Raw genomic sequence first — 19,727 nt, forward strand, 5'->3', positions numbered from 1 at the left:
TCATTCTTTTATTCCTGACATACCTATGGAAAGCCTTAGGGTTAACCCTGAACTTATCCGCCAGCAACTTCTCATGTCTCCTCCTGGCTCTTCTGAGCTCTCTTTTTAGGTCTTTCCTGACTTCCTTGTAACCCTCAAGCACCCTAACTGAGTTTTCACATTTTGTCCTAACAAGCTGCCTTCTTCTTCTGGACCAGGGATTTCACTTCCTTAGTAAACCACGTGATCTAGATCTTCCTCCCTGCCTGACAGGTACATACTTATCTAGGACACATAGGAGCTTTTCCTTGAATAAGCTCCACATTTTTAATGTGCTCATCCCCTGCAGTTTCCTTCCCCATTCTATACTTCCTAAATCTTTCCTAATTGCATCGTAATTTCCCTTCCCCCAGCTGTAACTCTTGCTCGGTGGAGTACACCTATCCTTTTCCATCACTAAAGTAAACCTGACAGAATTGTAATTGCTGTCTCCAAAGTGCTCACCTACTTCCAAATCTAACACCTGGCCAGGTTCGTTACCCATACTAAATCTAGAGTGGCTTAGCCCCTTGTAGGCCTGTCTACATACTGTGTCAGGAAGCCCTCCTGCACACACTGGACAAAAACTGACCCATCTATAGTACTCGTACTGTAGTGATCCCAGACAATATTTGGATAGTTGAAGCCCCCCATTGCTTCACCATTGACAGCCGTGCCTGCAGTTTTCTAGGTTCTAAGCTTTGAAATTTCCTTCCAATCTCTGAACCTCATTTGCCTCCTTTACGATTCTTCTCAAAATGTGCCTCTTTGACAAAGCTTTCAGTCATCTGATCTCCTTAAGAGGCTTGGGTGACATATTGTTTTATATTGTTCCTTCAAAAGATTTTTGTAGTCTGCACTACAATGTCTCTAAGGAAAATAACACTTCAAATTTTTCAATTTCAGTATGTATTTAATTCCCTTGATGACAAGATTGGCCAAAGTACAGCCTGCGAGACACATCCTTTCATCTTCATTGTATCTGCAGACACTTACCAGATTGGGGATTTCAGGAAATACACTTTTGGAACTAGAATCAGAGACTTTGACAGAGGAAGAAACTCAGATCTTTCATCTATACTGAATGAGTTTTAATGAATCACACAAGGCAATTATCCAAAATAATAAGGAATGATGGCTGGAGATGGGCACTTTCCGAAGAGGAAATGCAGTGGTGCTGCTGTGAGAGAAGGGGAAATATCCATGGAGGGCAGCACGATGATTTACAACACACCCTCTGATTATCTTTGAATTTCTGTTGATATGGTGTTGTAAGCAAACTATAAAATTGCCTATCAAATGTTTTCATTGATTTGGTAAACATGGATGTAGGTTTGCTCGCTGAGCTGAGAGGTTCATTTCCAGACATTTCATCACCCTACTAGGTAACATCTTCAGTGGGGGGCTTCAACTATCCAAATATTGACTGGGATCACTACAGTACGAGTACTATAGATGGGTCAGTTTTTGTCCAGTGTGTGCAGGAGGGCTTCCTGACACAGTATGTAGACAGGCCTACAAGGAGCAAACCTGTATCCAGAACCTCAACCTGGGCTACAAATCTTCTCAAAATTTGGTAAACATTTATGCTGCTCTGACTTCAATGATTTATTGATTCACAAATATTTCATCCCTATTCAATACACATAACCAACACTGAAGAAAATCCGTAAATCTGATATTTATAAGTAGATGTCTACATTCAGAAAGCACTATTAAAATACTCCAATAGAAAAGCAGCATGTTCACATTATGAGTATTATAGTATTATAAATTAGATCACCTTAATTGACAATCCAATTTAATTAACTAATCAACTCAAGAATGGTTTGTCATACCACAAGTGCTATTTCATAATAATAGCAACTCTTGTTAATCTAATATGCAAATGGTTCTCAATAGCTCAACAAGAGTTGTTATATCATCCTCCAGTCCAAATATTTGTCTTGTTTTTGCCAAAATTCCCACTCCTTAATACTGCTCTGGAGCGCTGGCCTACATTTGGTATGTGAGTGTCTGCAGTTGAACTTAAACTTAGAACCTTCTGACTCTAAGGCCAGAGGTGTTACCCCTGAGACACAGTCAGCACCAATGGTGGTTTACAGCATGACTGTAAAATAGTTCTTATTTTGCAGAGGTTTGTCATTATGCCAATGAAACAGCTTTAACTTATATGTTTCAGTAGATTTATCACCTGTTGTTGAACGTCATCTAAACGTTGGTCGAAGAGCATTTAACAAGTATGGGTAAGTTCCCAAACAAGTATTTGCTCCATTAATGTTGAACCAATACATGGCATCCCAAATGGTAACTTGGCTGAGACCCAGAGAAAACATGCCCGACTACGTAAAACATTTTCAACATCAATTAAGGCAGTTGGGCTTAGCACTTTTCAAATGAACTTACGTACATTAGATTAGATTGTGTGTTGTGCTTGTTGGATCTGAATTACATTTTGTCATCAGAAAGTTAATATATTGGAAAGATTGCAAAATCTAAAAATGATTGAATTGACTCTAAAATCCCTCCACCCTTTTGGTATAGGAAGTGTTATAAATGACATTTGCAAATCAAGAGCATTTTACACGCCCACTTCTTAGTCAGTGAGCCTACAAACTCAGTTGGTTTGTGGTTTGGATCAAAGTTTGTAATGTGTCTAACTTTAATGCTGCATCAAAAAGACATCTCCTCCAAAAATGTAACATTCCCTCACTCTCACCCTGGGAGTGACAGCTCAAATCACTTACTCGAGTGTCCGGAGTGTGGTTTGAAACTACAATCTTTTGGACTCAATGACAAGAGTGTTACTACTGAATCACGATGAGGTTAATAATGGCATATATGCTTGTTTATTGATTTCCATAATCGCTATGGAAGGAGTGTAAAATTTGATATTTTGATGTTTTGAGAGGATAGGCATTCCACAATATTAGTCTAGTGATGTGTCCTGAAGTTCATTGACATTACTTCAATGAGCTTTGACAGCAACTCAATTACTTTCCTTTTTAAACAGTTTGACCTCCCCATTGTGTAAATGTTTGGTCTGTTGATGTATTGTATTAAATGGATTGGGAAGCTCCAAAGTTCAATTATCCACAGTCTGTGCAGAGCTTTGATCACAGATTTTTGTTTTAACAAGTTATTTGTTCACTGGATATGGGCATCATTGACAAGGCCAGCATTCATGACCCATGTTTAGCTGACCTCAAGAAAGTGGCAGTGAGTTCTAGAACTATTGCAGGCTGTACTCCCATGTGATGTTAGGTAGAGATCTCCAGAGATTTGAACTGATGACAATGAAGGAACAGCAAAATTATTCAAAAATAGGATAATGTGTTATTTGGAGAAGAACTTACAGATGGAAGCATTTCCAAGCACCTGCTGCCCTTGTCTTTCTAAGTTGAAGTCAAACATTTGGAAAGTATTGTTGAATGTGATTTCCATGTTACTGTGGCATATCTTTATATGCTATTCACTGCCACATGATGCAGAAACCAATTGTTTAGAACCATAAAGGGTTTGAAATCCACCAGGATGTGTTTTGGATGATATCAAACTCCAAGTTGTAAATTTGCTCGCTGAGCTGGTAATTTGTTGCCAATCTGATATCAAGTTTCTCAGTGTTGTGGGAGCTGCACTCATCCAGGCAAATGGAGAATATTCCATCTTGCTCCCAACTTGTGTGGTGTAGGCAGGGCTTTGGGAGCAGGTGAGTTACTTACCACATAATACCTAACCTCTGACTGCTCTGATAGCCACAGTATTTATCTTCTACATGTATTCTTCCAGTCAATGGTGAATCATAGGATGTTGATGAAAGGGCTTCTTCAATGGTAATGCTGTTGAAAGTCAGAGGGTGGTTCACCAGTACTGGAGATTATCATTACATGGGACTTGTGTGACATTACTGTAGTTTGCAGTTTTTCTTCCCCAGCCTCTCTATTGTCTAGGTCTTTCTGCTGGGAGGAAGAGACTACTTTGGTATCTGTGGTACTAGAAAATATTGCAGATGCTAGATATCCTAAATAAAATAAAACAGAAAATGCTGGAAATATACAGCAACTCTGCTCTTGCTTCATTATTATGAGATGTGAAGCATGTGAGTACCATAGAATCTGGGTTAAAACATGTTTCACTGTCTTGACCATAGTTACAGCTCTCTGCTGATGATTGCACGGAATTGATGATAGTGAGCAAGGACCTAGTCGAGTCTTCGCTTGTGAGTAACCTGCTAACTTTCACTGTCTGGGCTTCCATGTAAACATAATCTGAATAGGTGAGTTCCTGGTATTGATCAGTCAGTATCATTCAAACCATATCTAATGGATAGGAAAGGATTAGAAGAATATGGGTCAAGTGCAGGGAAATGGCCATTTTGGTCAGCATGGACCAGTTTGGGCCAAAGGGTTTGTCTCCGTGCTGTAGGACTCCATGATTCTATAATGAGTTGGTAGTTTCAGGAGGAAGGGGAAAAATAACCTCTGTATATAACCTCACTTCTAACCAAACAATTGCAGAGTTCCTGATAAATTTGATCATATAAAATAAATATTATTTCAGTTTATTTTAAATGAGTCACTTACAGGTGACTAAAACAAATTGCCTATGTACTGCTTTTTGGAATAAATCCTGTAGTTTAACTCATATTTTCCCACCACAGGTTGGCTTTAAACTAACTTAGTAAAAAGGTAATAGACTAATGAAGGGGAAACACCACTTGTGTGTGTAAAAACATTTCACAAGAAAGTGTCCTCTTTGTATCCATCAAAATCCCTTCAATTTCAATAGGCTTAATCTGCAGAAGTGGGCATAATGTCAGAATCAACATAAATATGCATCAAAAAGAGGAATGAGACTGGGGAATACTAAAGTGAGAAATGTATGGTGAGAGATGGGTTCAGCTTTGCCAGTGCTGAAGTGTTCCACACACAAAACAAAGTCAGAGGGTAGTCGAAGCGATTGTCCAGCTAGTGACATTAGCACATATTTGCTTATGTACACTGTCACCAAACAGGAGTAACTGGAACAGAAACCAGGCCTGATTATCTCTGATCCTGTTGAGGGGTGCCAAAGCTAATAGACGTTTTCTCATGAACATGCTGCTCCAACTGAGATTAGCTAACAGCACAAAGCAAGGATTGAATCTCCATCTGAGGGTGCAGATCTTCACATCCACTAATTTAGGTAGTGTGATGCCATTGTCAATGTCTGTTCAATCAACTTTGCTGGCTATGATACAAACTATTTTAGGCTTCAAGACAAATTGTCCACCCCTGCACACAGCAAATCAAGGAAGAGTTCGCTTTTTGCTTTCTGTCATTGTGCTTTTTGAAACCAAGATTTTCCATGCCAATAAAATCAGAAGTGTCCTTGTGGTCTGACTTCTCCCATTGAACTGAATCAAAGCAAAGCGAAGAATTCAATTTGTAGAATTTAAACAGTTGAATAAAGAAGTTTCTTGGATTTTGAAATGGAAGTGAAAGGAGTGACCAGTTCACTGAACATATTTCAGCTCATGGTACATCTGAGCTACTGGAATTCTACTGGAATTCTCACAGACTGCTAGGGAAGTATTCAACGGATGCTGAAGTCATTCTTCATTCAGACCCAAATATCCAGAAGTAAATTATATAATAACGTTAAACCTTAAGACAATAAAATACTAGCTTTATCTGTTTCTAAAGAGAAACATTTCAACAATTGACTGTTTATGTTTTCTCTCCTCTGTAAATATTTTTTTAAGAATTATCTGGAACAGATATTTTTGGCAGTGCTGTGTAGCAGCTGAGTTAAACGCTCTAATCTTCATAAAGTCCTCTTCACATAGTAGGCATTTTCAATGTAATGTGAGAAATTGCACCACATTCCATCGGGCAGATCTGTGCAGCCATTCCAGCTGTTAAAATAACTGTGCTCACTGTCACTTATTTTAAGCAGCAAGAAATCCATCTTGAGTACACTAACTAACATAGACCACTTCAAAAAACATATCGCACAGTGCAATGATTGGCACTTTTAGACATCACTCAACTAGCTCAATGTATCTGCGTTTCTGTAGCATCATGGTGTTTTTCTTATCTTTCTAGGACTGTTCAGTATTATACTTCCTTTCTAATGTTCAGATGAGTTAGATTAGATTAGATTAGATTCCCTACAGTGCGGAAACAGGTCCTCCGGCCCAACAAGTCCATACCGACCCTTCGAAGAGTAACCCACCCAGACCCATTCCACTACTCCCTACTAATGCACTTATCACTATGGGCAATTTAGGTGGTATTGCTTATGGAAATCCCCAAATGTTTACATTTTTTAATAGGAATATTGGTGGCAGAGTTATCCGAGATGACGTGCGCATTTATTTGACCTTGATTCTTCTCTCTTAGTGGCATAGTTGGCTTCTATTGAATGCCTGAAGAAGTTCTGAAAAAAATTCATACTGTACTCAGAACATTAACTCTGTTCTCTTTCCACAGATGCTACCAGAACTGCTGAGTTTCTTCAGCATTCCCTGTGTTTGTTTCTACTGAATATCTACTGGATATTGCAATCAAGATCAAAATTATTTCAGAGGAAATCACTGGTACAATGAAAAACTCTAATCACTGGGCTGCAGTGCAAGACATTGTTTTCCTATTAAAGGTTTGTTTTTAAAAAATACTCAATATTAATTCTGCTGTTCAGGCTCAATTTCTTGCATAAAACTTGTGATAATAGTTCATTATTTCTGATTGTAGAAATTTGGTTTTCTATCAAACCATTCAAATTTTATCCTCTTTTGCTGTCACTCTAATTTGGCTCACATCTGGGTGTGATTCCAAATCCACCATTCACTCTCCAGTGCCGTTGCCCAAACACCCAATATTTAATTCAAAAGGCTTAAATTTTGGCAAGCTACTCAATTATAAGGGAAATATAACTAAAACCAACATGTCCTCAGCTTCCCATCGACGAACGCATCTCCAGCACACTGCACAATCCAGTTGATTTTGCCTTTCCAACTCAGAGCACTGAGACCCATGATAAAGCCAATAGTGATGCCCCAGCTGAAAGAACCTGACCACGGGGAATCTAACCTGAGACCTCCTGGTCTGAATGACACAACCTTTGTGTTGCCTTAATTAAATAGTCCTGACTATTGGGCTTATAATTGATTGAACTGAGAATGTGAATCTAAGGCTATAATTGGCATTCAGAAATTACCATACATGCCAATTCCATGGGTTCCAGGCAAAGTTTGAGTGTAATTTAGCAATATTTGCCAGTGCAAATAAACAATCAGATAGGACCGTGCACTTTTCAATTAACCTCATACATTAGGCATGAAGTAGTCAATGTGCATGTTATTCTATCTTTTGTAAGAAGCAGTGGGTTCAGGGCAATGTTACAATTAAGACATCTGAAAAACATTTCCTGATATTCATCTGGACAATATCCAGCCACCATTCTATTTTTCACTTAATATTATCCCTCTCTTTAGAGATGCCGTGCACCTTCGTCTTCAGCTAAGAGCATGATGTGGGTGATCCATTCTATATTTTTTTTAGATTCCCGACAGTGTGGACAGAGGCCCTTCGCCTCAACAACTCCACACCGACCCTACAAAGAGCAACCCACCTAGACCCATTCCCCTACATTTACCCCTGCACCTAACACTACGGGCAATTTAGCATGGCCAATTCACCTAACCTGCACATCTTTGGATTGTGGGAGGAAACCGGAGCACCCGGAGGAAACCCACGCAGACATGGGGAGAATGTGCAAACTCCACACAGAGTGTCACCCGAGGCTGGAATTGAACCTGGGTCCCTGGTGCTGTGAGGCAGCAGTGATAACCACTGAGCCACTGTGAAGCACCAAATCCTCAAAAGGTCATGAGAACCAAGATTCCCTCCCTCAATCCCATGTGGGAAAGGGTATGGCCTTCAGGAGCTAGTGTCTTCAGCTGACACCACAGCAGAGAGAAGTAATGAGAGTGTCAATTTGAATCCAATCCCCACATCAATGGGCCTGAACCAGCCTTTTTGCGATTAGGTTGTTTCAGTCACAGATGGGATTTTGGTGTGTGAGGAACATCAGGACATTTCTTGATGCAAAGTACTGCCTTGCTAATGTTTTGAGAAAGAATCATGAAATTTCTTCAGTAATCATTTCACTCAAAAATCTCCCTATTACAAGCATTCTAAAAATATCTAATCAGAGTCTCGAACACTCAGTGCTGAAATAATATTATTTGATAAATGTGCCACAGACCCTATTTTGATAAGTGGTGGAATAGATTCATGACTGATAGTTTCAGTTTTGACATTAGTCTCAGCCTGGAATTTTTCTCATTATATTTTAGACAGTATTGACAGACAAGATCAAGATCTCTGAAGGAAGTGAGGGACAGAATAAGGCTGGAGCGTGTAGGAGTTCTATTTATCAATTAAAGATTGCAATGCCCCGATAACAGCCATGGTAAACATATCTGTACATTTGCAGCATGTTATAGACTGGTGCTCACTGTTCTCCCACAAGACTGCTTCCCAATTGTACAAACAAAATACACTTCAATGCTTAATTGTTTAAACATTATAAAGTATTTGTGTTTCAACATGTCATTAGTCTCACACTCGCACTGCTTGATTTATGTGCTGGAGCCAGTTACTGGTTTATTCAACATAAATGCAGCCGTCTCAAAAGATATCATCTGTTACTCAATGGTGTGCAAGATCTCTTTACTTGCACTGTTTCAACATTAACCCCTGTTGGTTTGTGTGCCTTTCAACTACACACTGCCAGAAAGCTGCAAACTGACATCAACATTTCTGACTCCATCAGAGCTCTGTGGCATTTAAAATGACATGGGAAAGCTACAAGCGTAGCAGCTATGATTCTGTATTGCACTGAAGCAAAACATTATTAGCTACAGCACAATGGGCCAGTTTGGCAGCCCTCTTGAGTTGAATTATCATCTTCCCACGCACAACACGGGGCCAGGCTGATGCTCACATAAACGAGGCAGGTGAGTGAATCTATCCGTAACGGATGCAAGACTGCAAACATTGGGATCAAATAAAAATAATTTAAATCAATTTTTTTTCTCCTCCAACATGTTAAAGTGGATTTTACATGACAGCAGGATATTGGTAAGTGTTTTTGAAAATTTCAGCACTTTGTATTTGTTAGCAGCCAAAAACAAGCACAGAGACTATGAATAACCCACATCATCTTTTCAATGTGGTATATAGGCAGCTTGCCAACTTTGTGTTGTCTGCTGATTAATATGATTGCAACAGGTAGCATGCCTCAGCAGAGTGCCCAAGATCAGGTAAAGCTGACAGTAGTTGACACCCGTCACCCCTTAAAGGGAGGCACATTGTGGCTGGAGAGGCGACTAAAAGTTGTTCTATCTGACCTAGGAAAGTCATAAGGATGGTACAAGATGGGAGAACGGGCTTTAATGTTTTAAAGCACTGGTGAACTTAGTAGAAGAAATTTAAAGAAGGAGAGGTGTCTTTTATTCTCACAGTCCAGGATGCCCTTGAGATATATTTACTGAGGCTACAGAGAGCAAATAGCCCTGTTGGTGAAAGCCAAGAGTTAAGCCCAAGGACTTGAGTAAATGCTGCAAGAGGTTCAATAACTTTACATGAGTGGATGCAACCAGTAAATGTATTTTCAAATGTTATATCCCATCAACAGCACTACTTGAATCAGACATAAGTTATTACAGGTTAGCCCTATCACTTTCCGACAAACAATTGCTTATTAACCAGGGCTCATACCTGACATTTGTTTGCGACATTGCACTCTCACACATTTGGCATATTTGCAAGCCCCATGTACACTTCATACAATTTATGACTGTCCTGATTGCATAGCTGTGTGAGTCCAACTGGTTGCATGACACTCACTGGAACACTTTCCTCTCTCTTGCACAACAATACTGCATACTATGGGAGAAAGCAGACGTTAACTGAAAGAAGATAGTTGCATATACTGACCTCCATTGAGAGGACCGTGATGACCATTATGGGCATGCCTATTTCTGAAGCTGTGGCCAGTGCTGAGGCTGAAACCATTGAAGATGACAGTAACCTCCAATCTGATCTTCTGTCTCACAGCTTACCTTCCCTTCATACCATGCTGTCTTCTAATTTACGAGTTGCAGATGGTGAAAGCATGCACTTTCTGTCCTGCACTGGAGATAAACAGTTGCAAGAAAGAGAGAAATCAATGGCTGAAGTGATGGTGGCAGCAGCGTATGACTAGAATATGTTGTGAGCAATGCGGTTAAAAGTTATGCTGTCACAATACAGAGTAGGAAAGTCCCTGGTCCACACAGCATTGCTACTGCCAGCTGGGCCAGTAGTAAAAATGCTGCAAATAGCCAGAGCTCCCTGGATCAGGAAAAGGAAAACCACAGAGGGGATCAGTTCCCAACCATTAACAATCAAAGAAGCAAAAGAGAATTTGTTTTGCAAGGTGTAACACCAAGTAATAGAGCTGTTCAGAAGAGATGATTGCAACAAACCACATTAACAGAAAAAAAACTCGTTTTTACAGCTAAAAGGATTTCATCACATTGCCTTCACCTGCCAAGTCAGTCAGCTCTCAACATGTATGTGCAAGGAACGGTGAGGTCCCAAGAGCCTGGCCAGCGGGAGAATCACTTTCAATCTCTGGAGCAGGCATTTAAAATTATTAAAATTGCTACTTCACACATCGCCATCAGCAGTTTCTCACAGCTGGGGGAATTAATACCTAGCTATTGTATCATGTTTTATATTTGCAACTAAAGTTGAAGACTGCATTAAATTAAATTTAATCTACCAGAAAATAATTCATTCTAGATGTCATCTTTCCAACCACATGAAAAGGCGTTTTTGAAGGAGCAGCAGAATGATTGATTAAGTGAATTGATTTCTGACAGATGACCACAAAGTTGAACAACAGAGACCCACTTAAACGGTCAGTTTTAACATTGAGTTTATTGGCATATAATTTGTTGACTACATCTTTAAAACTTTGATAATTTGGGGCCCACTACCTCACCCTAGGGTGCTTTTTCTGACTTATGGTTCCACCAACACCCTTTGATACTTCAAGGATTGCACCTACCAGAACACAAGGCTTAAAAACATGGAAGATCTTTTCAGTCACATGTGCAAACAACCTTTCCTTCAGGAGTCTTTCAGTCGAATATGGACAAGATGATGTGCTGGTTTTATTTTATTACTGGCCCAGCTTGCAATGGCAATTCCACATGGACTAGGACACCTTTCCACTCGGTATAGATTGAAGATGGTGACTTTAACCTTGAACCATTGGGACAGCATAATTGCTGATGACCACAATTTAAGCCTGCTGGAGATGTGAACTCAGAAACTTGCAGGGTTTCCACTCAAACACTGACTAAGTGCAATTTTTATAGCTCAGCAAACATGGCCCCTTATGTCGCCCCCACCTTTCCCAAAGGTAGAACTGCAACTGACATAAAGTATCAGGTTTCAAGATGTTTCAGGATCAAATAATAGGTATAAAGTCCTGATGGAGGAGGCACTTCCTGATTCTTCCTGTTCCTCTCTCCTTCAGCCTGGCCTCATGTCCTCTTCCCATTCTACCTTGGATTAAGGGGATCCCCTAGCAAGATGTTAATAGCTAGGCACTCCCTTTCTCCTGGTGATTCAGTCGCATCACTACTGACTGAGCCGGTGGAGTCCTGAAAGATATGCTTGCCAGACTGTCCCTGAGGCAGCTGTGAGGGAATCAACAAGAGGGAAACATTGACTTGACCTCATCCTCGCCAATCATGTCTGTCTAGGTAGGAGATGATCAACACAATTTACCAGCTTAAACATGTGCACAGCAGCAGTGTGTGCCATCTACAAGATGTGTTGAAGCAACTCACCAGAGCTCCTTCACGAGCACCTCCCAAATCTGTAAATTCTACAAACTGGAAGGACAAGGGCCGCAGATATACAGAAATACCATACTTCCTGCCAAGCCATATACCATCCTGACTTGGAAAGATATTGCCATTCCTTCACTGGGTCAAAATCCTGGAATTCCCTTCCTAATAGCACTGTGTACATCAAACCCCATGGTGGACAGTAGTGATTCAAGGAGGTGAGTCAAGGGGGCAATAGGGATGAGAAGTAAATGCTGGTTTTGCCAGCCATCAAAATGTTGTGGAGTCTTGTAAATGAGCAAATACAGCTACTTTATGTGGCAGTCACTTGAAACTTCTCTAAATGGCTGCCTTTAGTGTCAGTTTCAACTCTATCGTGTTAAGCACAGGCTAAACTGTTAATTCAGCTTAAATAAGCTTCATCTAGGCCTCTCTAAAAGCTATTTGTTCCCTATAGTGCCATGCAAAAATTGCTGTTTGACTTCTCCAGTCTTTGTTTATATCCCAGACACCAGTGATCAACCTCGTGACCCTTAACTGTGCCGACTCCAGCAACTGAAATGACTAGACATGGATGCAGTAATCATCTGACCAAAATACAATACAATTGGCTGCAACTTTCTCAGAATTGTAAGCTGCTGTTTTGACTACATTTTGTGTGGTATTCTATTTGCTTTGCTGATTTTAATGGTGGAACATAACTATAAAGTTCTAAAGCCTATCAATCTCCTTCTACTTCATGTTTAGCTGTTTCAACATCAATCAGGTATACATATGCTATCAAATTTTTCTTACATTGTGCAGTACAGGACCTTAACTGTATTAAATTTCTTTAGTTGTTATTTCATCAAATAATATTTCCATGTTGCCAGTTCAAAAGCCAACTAAAACTGAGACTCTGAATTCCAGTTATTTATGAGATTTAACAATACTAATGATCTTGTTACAAATATCTGGGGAGATCCAACACAACATTTGCTCCAACCTAATATCAGAACAAATAATTCCTACTTCTTTTCCCCTTCTAGCTAGGTTTCTTTCTATTCCTATCCTGAACCTTCAATGCTTTGGACTTAATAAGTAGGCTTTCACGTGGATCTTTTGCCAATTGTATTAGGGACTAAAAAGTGTGTATTCATACAGTGTATTTAAAAGACTCATGATATCTTAAACTGCTTTATTGCTATTGAAGTATGTTTGAAGTGAAGTCAATGTTATTTGTAGCAATGTTGTAATAAATCATATTGCAATCTGGACATAGTTTAATATAACATAAACATGGGCTCTGCACTCAGCTCAAGGAACCTGAACTTGGAATCCTACTGGTATCGCTAAGTTACGCATTGGGTCTTCTTGCCAAATGATTTAATGGGTGCATTTTAATCACTAATTAGCTGGATTGTAAGATGCACTGGTGAAGACTGAATTTGGTGCCAAACTTGAGGAATTTGCTAGTTGTGTCTGAAAATCTTTGAATGAGACGTTGATGATGCAATGAGGAAGAAGTAGTCACTTGTGTTTATATGGAACAGAAAATCCAAGATGTGTGGCAAATAATCAAGAGCAGCCACTGGACACATTTCTTTAATTTACTGATACCACACAAACAGATGAGTGCTTTTTGATTTGGAATCAACATCGCATAGAAATTGCAGAGATTGGATAGCAAAATGATACTGTTTTCTTCCAGGAAAGTTTAGCGGGTGGACTTGCATTCACTTCCAAAATTATGCTTTAAACAAATGGTAAATTTGGAAGAGAAATAAAGATTTGAATTTAAATGCATTGATCCGGTTTACTTTTATGTACAATCAAATGTGCGTTGCACGCTTCTATTACAGGACTCATGAATATTAAAATGAAATTTCCTAAAATTATTCAATATTTCATTGCAGTTTTATAATTGCTGTTCTCCCTTTTATAACTGAAATGTAAAATTCTCTTGAAATTTGTAATACTGTATCAATTAATGAAAGGTTATTTTTCCTTATCCAATTTGCTGCATTGCCTTCTTAAACCCTTTGATGGGTTGGTCTTCCTCAGTAAGTCACCAAATGTCCTTTTTTCACAAGGTAAGCTCTACACTTGGCATTATTTGTTTAACCGATCCCTGCCCTCATCTAGCGTCCTGACACTCAGACATACCCAACAAAAGATTCCTTTCCCTGGATCCTACCCTAAACCAAAGAAATTCTGAGCCCAATTGTTATGCCTCTACCATTCCTGTGAGACTAGTTAGTTTAGAATTGATCATATAATAAAACATTCCTTTTATTTTACGGCTGAGCTGCTGACTGTTGGGTCAGATACTACAATACTTCAGTCACAATGGTTTCATATTATAACTACATGGTCAAGTATTGAATCCAAAATGACTGGCTACTCTGATCATAGAATACCTAGGGTGTGAAAGTAGGCCATTTGGGCCATCGACCTTATGAAGAGCATTCACCCCGTAATTTATCCCTGTATTCCCCACGGGTAATTCACCTAGCCTGTACCTATTGAGTAATTTAGAATTGCCAATGCACCTATCCTACATATCTTTGGACTGTGGGAGCAAACTGGAGCACCCAGAGGAAACCCACGCAGACACAGGGAGAACGTGCAAACTCCATACAGGCAGTCAGCCAAGGGTTGAATCAAACCCGGGTCCCTGCCACTATGAGGCAGCAGTGCCAACCACTGAGCCACCATGACATCCTTGCTGAATTTATTGCAAAATCTGAATGCATTTTAAAACTTTAACTCTGTATCTCTCTCTATAGATGCTGCCTAATGAAGTATTTCTGCAGGTTTTTACTTCAGATTTCCAATATTCATAGTATTTTGCTTTTGACTGAAAAACAATATTCTACACAGTGCAAGATTATTACTGTTTTTCCTGATGAAAACATGGTAATTTTGGCATCCCATCCACAACACAACACATAAGTGATGTTCTTCGAAATGTTTTTCCTATGATTTGCCTGTATAAACAGGGAAAAGAAATTTCTAGATATACATTAAGAGCATGAATCTTAAACCTCTCATACAGTAGCAAATAAATATCTATTGTAATCTATTTTGTAAGCTGTGTTACAAATAATAAACATGAAATGAGGCACATTACTTGTGAAGACAAAAAACATAAGGTACCACACATTTCATGTTCCTTTACTATAATTGGAATAACTTAGAAATTTGAGCACAGAAACAGGTCATTCGGCCCCACTGATCTACGTTAGTGTTCATGTGCTGCACAGGCTTCCTCCTGCACCACTTCATCAGGCGACTGACTGTGTGGAGTTTGCACGTTCTCCCCGTGTCTGCGTGGGTTTCCTCCGGGTGCTCCGGTTTCCTCCCACAGTCCAAAGATGTGCAGGGTCAGGTGAATTGGCCATGCTAAATTGCCCGTAGTGTTAGGTAAGGGGTAAATGTAGGGGTATGGGTGGGTTTCGCTTCGGCGGGTGGGTGTGGACTTGTTGGGCCGAAGGGCCTGTTTCCACACTGTAATGTAATGTAATCTAATATAATCATCACACTTTCTCAGCATATACCATCCCTTTCTCCCTCATGTACCTATCTAGCCTCCCAATAAACAGATCTATTATCTTGCTATCTCATGGTAATTTTGAATAATCAAGATAGATAAATGCTATACAAACAAAACCAGAAAGTACTGGAGAAACTCAGCATATTTGAAGAGAAAACAGAGGTAACATTCTAGTCCAGCGACTCATCTTCAGAACATTCCGAGAAGGGTCATTGGACTCGAAATGTTAACTCTGTTTTCTCTCCTTTTTCTGCAGGGCCTGCTGAGTTTCACCAGCACTATCTGCTTTTGTTTGTTTCAGATCACCAGCAAATACAGTTTTTTGTTTGTTTTTAAATAAATGTGTCACCCTGGTAGCGCATTCAACAGCTTAGTGAAACCTTTAGCAATAAATAGATAAAATTCCAAAAAATTTAATCTCATTGTTTAATCAACAGTACAGTTAGAAAATGGCTGTAAATTAATTTTAAGCAGCTTTATTCTCATCCTACTTGATATTAACATCAATGGAAACTACAGGGTTAAAAAGTACAGAATAGAAAATAGGCACTGATGATGAATTTCCATAACTCAAGATGGAAAAAATTCTGGCTGATAGAAGAAGGGTCAATGGCCTGCTCTGTGAGGAACGATATATTGGGAAAAGTTAATTGACTGCAGACTTTTTAAAAAAAGGGTCAGGTCACAATACAGACTAAAAAAGGAAATGATATTGTGATAAAAGCTATTTTCCCACACACTAATCCTGAACACATATTTAAACTGACATGTTGAAATGTAGCAACATGTTTTCTGCTCCCTAATAAATGTTTACCAGCATCCATGTCTCAAACTTTCCTGGATTCTTAATGCAACCTAAAACATAATATTATCCACGTTCCCACTAAGTGAAACCAGTCTTGGAACGGCATGTGTTTGCTAGGATTGGACTCTGATGCCATCTTCCCATTCCTTCAAATAACCCATCACCATCTAAGGTGAGGCTCATATGTGCATTTTGATGAGCATTCTAACGTGTTGACATCCCGGGAATATATCCCAGCTCTAGTCTTTACTTTGAGAAAAAAAAGAGGGAAATCAAGCATGGTGATGGAAAAGATGGGCAGAAAAGTGGAAGTGTGGGAAGTTAGAATTCTTCTCTGAGATTTTAAATCTATCATGAAGAGAACGTTGAGAGTTTTATGCCCCTTGAACCATCTCAACCCTTTTAATTTGTGCCCAGTTGCTCGGGAATCTAGTGGCATAATTGAACTATTTTCTATTTATGACAATTTCAGGATATGAAGCATTAGGAATGATATAAAGAAGAGCTCTGGAAGGCAAAGTGCTCCATCATTTGTCACACCTTTTAATAGCCAGCTGGAGAGAATAGGGCATGAAAGCAATCATATCCTTTGCTTTGTCCAACTAGGAATAATGCATAGTAACAGTAAAGTAAATACACATAGGCAGCTTGGTTATTATTTAGATCTCTAATCCTAGCACCCTCTGACTGAGCTCTTTTGGTCTAGTTTTGCTCCTCATATTATTCAGATTAAGAGGTAGAGTTATAGGGTTGTTCAGAGGAAACAGATCCTTCAGTCCAACTCGTCCATGCTGACCAGATATCCTAAACTAATCTAGTCCCATTTGACAGCACTTTGCTCACATCCCTCTAAATCCTTCTAATCATAAACCTATCTAGATGCCTTTTAAATGTTGTGGTTATACCATCATCCACCACTTCCTTGGCAGCTCATTCCATACATGCATCACCCTCTGTGTGAAAAAGTTGCCCCTCAGGTCCCTTGTTAATTTTTTTCCTTCACATCCTAATCTAATCTCCTCTAGTTCTGGACTCTCTCACCCCTGGGAAAAGATCTTGCCTATTTACCCTATCCATGACCCTCATGATTTTATAAACCTCTACAAAGTCACTCCTCAGCCTCCAACGCTCCAGGGAAAACAGCCACAATCTGTTCACACAAATTGTTGTTAGATGCATGTCTAAACAACCTCTGCCTAAAACTGTTGGCGAATTTCTAAAACACTAGGCAGCAGGATATAAGTGGAAGTGATACAAGTTAACCTAAAACGAACAGGTTCATTAATTCTCTAATATTCTTGCTGCAATCAGCAATTTATTATGTGAAGCAATGGCTGCAGATGGGCAACTACTATTAGTTTGCAATTTGAATGATTTAAAATGAGAAATCTTCCCTTGTATATTACTGGTTTGAAGGGGGTGAAATTTAACTAAGCATTGGAATGAAAAACTTAGCTCCGTTTAACATCAAATCCAAGTCAAACTGACCTCCATGCTGTTCCCAAACCATCAGATGGAGTGTTGGATTGAAACTGATGAATTCATCATTACAATTATGAATCTAACCTCAGGTTTTCCTCAGTTTCATGTCAATTTCTTGATAAATAACCAACATAAGCAAACTAGAGAGAACATTTTTGATGTTATTATGAATAGATAGAGGAGACAGTGGGGAGCCGGTAAAAGAGGTGTAATTGGATTTTCGAAAAAAACATTTGATAAGGTGCCACACCAGAGGTTGCTATGCAAGATAAGAGCATATCATGTAGTGTGTGACATATTAGCATAGATAGTGACTGTTAACTCACAGGAAGCAGAGATAAATATGTCTTTATTGGATTGGCAAGTTGTAATTAGTGGAGTGCCACAGGGATCAATGATAGAACCTGAATTATTTACAATCTATATCCATAATTTGGATAAAGGAACTAAATGTGTGGTCAGCAAATTTATTGATGACATCAAGATAGATCAGAAAGAAAATTGTCAAGAGGAGGTCAAGGGTCTGCAAAAGATATACAGGTGTATAGGCAGGTATGGTGAGTGGGCAGAAATTTGTCAGATGGAGTATAAGTGGGTAAATTTGTCAGATGGAGTATAAGTGGGTAAATGCGAACCTGCTCATTTTGGAAGGAAGAACAGTAAAACAATACACTATTTAAATGAAGAGAGATTGCAGGATTCAGAGGGATTTGGTTGGCCTTGTACATAAATCAAATGAAACGTTGTTATTTATTGTAAGGAGAATGGAATACAAAAGGGAATAAGTTTCAATGCAATTGTTCGGGCATTGATGAGACTGCACCTGGAATACTGTGTACAGTCTTGGTGTCCATATTTGAAAAAAATATATAAAATGCTTTAGAACTAGTTCAGGGATAGTTCACTTGGTTGCTGGATTGAAGAAAGATTAAACACGTTAGGTCTATATTCACTGGAAATTAGAAAAATGACTGTCTTTTTATTTGTTCCATACTGATTACACAAAACTGGGCTAACCTGTGGTGAACTGATTGCTGTGGCCATTTTAAGACGATACGTAGAATATTCAAGCCCCTTAAAGACGTATGCAGTGCCAAGTCAATAGGTAAAATATTGTGAGAAAATTGAAATCCTTGACATCACGAAGCAATGCCTGATTTTCCACTCAACATTTAGCAAAGACACAAGAGTTTTGCTAGTGAGAAATAGGTAGTCTTTTTCTATGCATTTACATCACATCATGAACTAATCTTGCCTCATTTATGTGCAGTTTGCTAATTTCCCAAGTAATGGAGAAAAATTAAATTGTGACATTTTCTCATATATGAAAGTCTGACCAGGTACCTGGAGGATGCAACTTGCTAGCATCTTCTTTAGGTATCCATCTTGACTAGCATGCCACAAAACCACAGGGAATGCTCCGGGCAGTGAACATCTAGGCCCTCTGTCCCTAGAGGTTGGCATTGGCAAAACCACAGCCTCAGTACATCATCAGGGCACATTTTGGACTCACCTCTGAGACAGTTCACCACTTCTACATTGCACTTTGAGCTCACTGACAATGACACCTAACATTGTATTGCTGCAGCCAGGCCTCTCTATACGCAGGATCAGCCACCCATTTCATGATTCAGAACAGGATGCATCTCAGCGAATCTACATGGTTTTGAGCTCATTCACTTTGTGCCTAATCGGATGCTCACAGCATTTCTACCTTGCCTTTGAGTGCAGAAAGATAGCCAGCTGTTCGTCATGTTTAGGAGAAGGATTTTGGGTAATCCAAGATGGAGGACAGGAAACATTTCTGGCTATAAGAGCTGCTCCTTTTTTGAGGTATTTTAGGTGTTGGAGGTGATTTCCTCAAATTCCAGGAGCAGCAATTACTGTTTTATATGCTGTTGCATTGTTTTGGAACTTTGGAAAATAAAAGTCAAAACAACAGCAGTTTAAAAGGGAGAAGAGCAGACAAAGGAAGCACATGGTGATGTCAGTGC

General features: G+C 39.3%; 1 long non-coding RNA gene across 4 annotated transcripts in view; it reads left to right on the forward strand.

The window, feature by feature from the left end:
- The window catches only part of LOC122552255, a 102,576-nt gene that overhangs the window by 16,385 nt on the left and 66,464 nt on the right, over positions 1 to 19,727 (forward strand). The window contains exons 2-6 of one of the 4 annotated variants that reach the window (XR_006312337.1): positions 6,492 to 6,657; positions 9,120 to 9,146; positions 10,567 to 10,971; positions 12,420 to 12,541; positions 13,955 to 14,024. This is a non-coding gene — a long non-coding RNA (uncharacterized LOC122552255). Of the gene's footprint in view, positions 1 to 6,491; positions 6,658 to 9,119; positions 9,147 to 10,566; positions 11,484 to 12,419; positions 13,786 to 13,954; positions 14,025 to 19,727 lie in introns of those variants that run through there. The other 3 variants (XR_006312338.1, XR_006312336.1, XR_006312335.1) reach the window with 3 other exon arrangements.

This window comes from Chiloscyllium plagiosum, chromosome 8 (genome assembly GCF_004010195.1).
Source record: "Chiloscyllium plagiosum isolate BGI_BamShark_2017 chromosome 8, ASM401019v2, whole genome shotgun sequence".
Lineage (NCBI taxonomy): Eukaryota > Metazoa > Chordata > Chondrichthyes > Orectolobiformes > Hemiscylliidae > Chiloscyllium > Chiloscyllium plagiosum.